At 38.0% G+C, this 5,090-nt stretch overlaps 1 long non-coding RNA gene across 1 annotated transcript in view; it reads left to right on the top strand.

The window, feature by feature from the left end:
* LOC106472601 overlaps positions 1–5,090 on the top strand; it is a 44,460-nt gene that overhangs the window by 14,430 nt on the left and 24,940 nt on the right. Inside the window, exon 3 of the long non-coding RNA XR_001291624.2 lies at positions 432–434. This is a non-coding gene — a long non-coding RNA (uncharacterized LOC106472601). The remainder of the gene's footprint in view (positions 1–431; positions 435–5,090) is intronic.

A 5,090-nucleotide genomic window follows, 5' to 3' on the forward strand; every position in this document is an offset into this window, starting at 1 on the left:
GCTAAATTAGGGACTGTTAGCGTAGATAGCCCTCGTGTAGCTTTGCGCGAAATTCAAAACAAACAAACGCTTCAAAAATCGCTAAACGAGAAGTTTAGAACTGTCTGCATTAAACTTGATAAAGTTGAGTACCATGGAATGTAAAAGTTATTGATCTGTTTAAAAAAATAAGATCATTATAACTTTGAAATTAAATACTTTCACTGCACACTTAAATAATGGACGTCTTTACATCACCGGTAGAACAATCAAGATATTCCAGGACTATCAAGCTCCCTTTTATAAATCTTGCTAATTACAAATTTTATTTCAACTATTCATGTTTCGAGTCCTGTTGTCGCAAAAACGCACTCCGCACTTTGGTATGGTGGATGATCTATAAAAGTGATGGTCAAATTGTATTATTCGGTTAAACAAAAGTAGTCACAGAGTTGGTAGTGGGTGCTATTATCCTCCCTCTAGTTTATCATTTCAAAATTAGGGATAACTATGCCCTTGTGTTGCTTTGAGCGAAATTCAAAAAGCAACAATTTTAGTTCAATATTACTATGCACAAATTTTGTTACCTTAACACAAAACCACTCCTACAGATAGTTCCAATGCAGGTTTGGCACCAGATCAAGCATATTTTAAAGTACATGACGTTGAATGCTTGCTGTTTGAATTGAACAAGTGAATTAGGTGAGTTTCTCGTTATAAGCGTTCCCCAGTTTTCCTGTTTATGACGCAACTCTTAACGAGCTAATTCTCTCTCCGCTGATACCCAGAAGACGTCGCATACAGGCACAATTGTTCAAATCGAGCAAGTGGGCCGGGCCGCTTTGTCGCCAAGCAATTAGTAATTTGGGACAAGGAATAACATCAAATTCCAAAAAAGGTTTCAAAATATTATTTATTAATCTTCTGTTAGTTTTTTAACTTATAGAGTAATCAAAAGGAAACATACGTACAGGGGCGTGGTCAACACTACAGACTGGGGATTGAAGAGGGTTTTATTTCGGAACGATGTGAAACGTTTCTTCTACAGAAAAAAGCTAAGTGATTTACCTTAGCCTAAATTCAACTTGTAAAACGAAGGTATTCAAAAATTTAAGAGAACAAAACCAAGTCAGGTGTTTATTAAAAATAAATAAAATTAGAAGATGTTAGGTTTTATAGGGCCGCGATTCTTTACAGTAGGTGTCTGTGACTTGTTGGCGATAAATTTCAACGATAAACAAATAGCACACAGCCCACTTGTTTTAAAAATAATATATTAAAATAAGTCAAACGATATACAAATGTTTGTATATTAATCACTACAATTGAATCCAGAGCTTTAAATTATTCGTCAAAAATCCAAACAGACTGGTTCAGTTACTTTAGAACCCAATAGACAGGACGAATTATTCTTATCTACTCTGTTATTACAATACAATCTGCAATTATTACACTTTAAAAGTTACCAATAAATACTCTTTATGGCTAAACTCACGATCACCCAGTCTATATCTATATTTATCTCTTTTTTTATTGAATTTTTCGACACCTATAAATATATGTTCTTGGCAGCAACTTTCTACACACTACTAGATATTATATGATGCAACAATACTTAACTAAAGCAACGAGAAAAATTCAGGTTTGAGTAACATGATGTCAATTCACAACAATTGAACTACACAACAAATGATTCGTAAACAGTTAGGTAAGCAAACTTGCCATAACTATCGCTTCTAAAAATAACTTACTTTAACATTTGTACTACATAAACTAAACAATACTCTCGTATTAAACTTGAAATGAACACTCATACATATCTAACAATAAGCCCCTCTTCAAGAAAAATATATACAAAATATTTGTTTTATATTATATACAAAAACCGTTCTCAGTTCCTGCACTTAATCTACTCATACAGTCTGCACCAATACTTGCAAGTCTCTTGATCGCCTCTATGTGGAAACAATAGTTCTGGAAGTACAATGCCCACCCCATTATCCTCGTATTGTCGATTTTTCACCTCTGGATGTATGCAAATGGTTGATATTCTATCTGAATGATGAACCTTTTCTGGTAGAGGTAGTTCTGGATGGAAAACATGTTGGCCAGACATTCTCATTCGATCAAAGAACAGCTCTTCTCACCACCCAACAGTTTCTTACTTATGTACATTACTGGTACAGCCTGTCTTCATATTCTTGTAGAATTACTGTTCCAATTCCAATGTCTGAAGCATCAGCTTAAATGATGAATTGTTTGTTGATGTCTGGCATTCTAAGGATAAACTTTCTGTAGTTCCACTAATCCCAGACAGGATCTAACTTGCTGTTTTGTCATTGGAGCTGGTGCATCTTGTATGTAGGTTAGCTTCTCCTTTTCCGTGAATATCTATCAGTAACGTACCTTGTGTCCAACAAAGTTCAGTACAGAATAACCAATGTAGCACTTAGATGGGTTGATGGTCAGACCTGCTGACCTCACTCACCAAACATCTCTCTCACTTTATTCAAGTGGTCTTCCCATCTGCTTATATGGGCCAGAATGTCATCCACATAATGCATGATATTGGTGTTTTACTGCAATATCTTCCTCATAATGCAGTTGAATTTCTATGCTGAGTTGATTAATCCAAATGGCATCCTCTTGAAATGGTAGCATCCATTTGGTGTCACAAATGCTGTCTACTCTTTAGACTCTGCCAATAACCTTTACTGAGGTCGATCTTGGAAAAGAACTTTGCCCCATCTAGTTTTTCCATAATAGCCTCTGGGTTATCCATGGACTTGGAGTCAAACTTCGTCCAGAAATTTATGCAGAAGTGGTTTGATCCGTCCCTCTTATTCACGATTATGACTGGTGAACAGTAGGCCGACTTTGAAGGCTCAATAATTTCATATTCTAACATTACTTCGACTTCCTGCTTGATCAGGTCTCTCATTGCAGTAGGACTTCACCTTGACTGGATCCCTGGTCGTGGTCTCGATTTCGTGTTGCACAAGGTCTGTCTTGTGTGGTCTATCTGTGAAAACGTCTATGTACTGGCACAATAGATCTTGTAACTCTTTCTTATGTTTGCCAATTAATGTTTCACTGATGTTGATATATTTGTCCATCTAATCTAATGTTCTGTGTTTATAACAGCTACATCTGCCATGTCTCAATAGCAGCACCCATTAGGTCTTCTTTCCTGTTAAAGAATATTGGCGTGGTAGATCTTTGTTCCCTGTCCACTTTCACCTTATAGTCCATTCTGTTGACCCCTATCTGCACCTTAAAAGGGCCTTTCCATGGCAGGGTGAGTTTGTTTTGTTATATATGTGGATAGCAGAACCAAGATCTTTTGTCTGACCTTGAAGTGTCGATCTTTGACCTTCTTGTCATAGAAGTACTTCTGGATGCCTGAAGCTGCATACAAGCTCTCTCGAGCGAGTTGATGGGTCTCCTCTAGTCAATTTCTGAAATCTGACATGTACTAGTATGTGTTCCTCACATCTGACTCTCCTTCCTCTGTACACAGCTCTTTCAATATCTGTATTAGGCCTTGTAATGTTCTTCCATACAGCAACTCTAAGGGTGAAAATCCTATACTCGCCTGTGGGCATCTTGGTAAGAACATAATACTGTCGGTAGGTGCCCGTACCAGTCACGTGATTTCTCTTGGCACATCTTCTTCAACATACCCTTTAAGATTCCATTGACTCTCTCTCTCAAAGTTCATTACATCTAGGATTGTATGAGGTGGAAAAGAGTTGCCTAGTGCTGATGAGTCTACACACCTCTTGCATCAGTTTTGAGATAAATTGGATCCCCCTGTCACTCAAGACTTATTTTGGGAAACGTTTTTTGTAGAACACTTCCAGGAGAGCTTTTTCAATTCTCTCTCTGTCTCTATCTTCAGCAATGCTATGGCTTCTGAATAACGTGTTACGCAGTCAACTACTGTCAGAATGTACCAGTTGCCCTTGTTAGATACAAGTGCTAGTAGTCTGGTCAAGTCTACAGCTACTCTGCTGAATGACTCTTCTATGAGAGGCATATCATCCAATGGCACCTTGGCTACTAGTATTGTCCTTTGGCAGATGTCACGTGACATACAGAATCTGGTGACATCTTCAATGACTCCTGACCAGTGGAAGTTGGTGGTGATTCTGTTTGCCATCTTCTTTATTCCTAGATGTCCTGCCACAATTAATTTGTGAGCCAACTTCATCACTCAAGTTGGGTATTCTGTTGTTATTATGATCTGTTTACGTTCCCTAGTAGAACTGATTTAATAGATCTGGTGGAGCACTTTTCTTTTTGATCCTCTATTCTGTAAGTCCTCTTCCCTTTAGTTGTCTGCTCCACTTTCTGCCTGGCACTGTTTCAAAGTTTCTGTAGGGAAGGATCTTTCTTCTGCTCTTCCTTCAGTTTTCATAGACCTACATTTTGGGAAGTCACTTCTTGAGTCTTGAAGGAGCTTGCTTGCCTTTCTTCTCTTGAGCTCTTCTGGTGAGTGCAGATACCTCATCAGTCTCCTTTCTATCTGGTTCTGTTAAATTTCTACAGCCTGGTATATTGCTGATCACCAAGTTTTAGATACATATAGTTTCAAGGTCTCTTACATAGTATGGAGTGTCCACCTTTATTCTTGCTATGGTAAATTTTCCATTGTACCATCACTCAGCAAACACAGACGTACCTTGCCTGTCATGTGGTCATTAGATACTAAACTGGTTCTCACTGCTGCACCCAGTGTCTTGTAGACTCTTACTCTCTTGTCCCCAAAATAGCCTTCACATACCAGCATGTTATGGTTTCTTGGCACCTCTCAATATTTGTCACATGCTCTGATAACTACTGGCACTTTTGATCCATTTGCTAATTTGAGCTGATAATCAACCACACACTGTTTAATTATGATGGAAGCTCTTCCTTCTCGTGATGATTTTGATGAGATGTCTCCATTTTGTTCCTTCTAGCAGCAACATCCACAATGATAGTCACTTTTTGTTTCTTACCAGCACCATATTTGTAGGTAGCTACTTTATGTTGAGATTTGTGCTGTTGCTTGTTTGTGATGGACTTGCATTTCTTTGCTATGTGCCCCATTTTATAACAAGCATTTA

Source organism: Limulus polyphemus, unplaced genomic scaffold, assembly GCF_000517525.1.
Source record: "Limulus polyphemus unplaced genomic scaffold, Limulus_polyphemus-2.1.2 Scaffold5457, whole genome shotgun sequence".
NCBI lineage: Eukaryota > Metazoa > Arthropoda > Merostomata > Xiphosura > Limulidae > Limulus > Limulus polyphemus.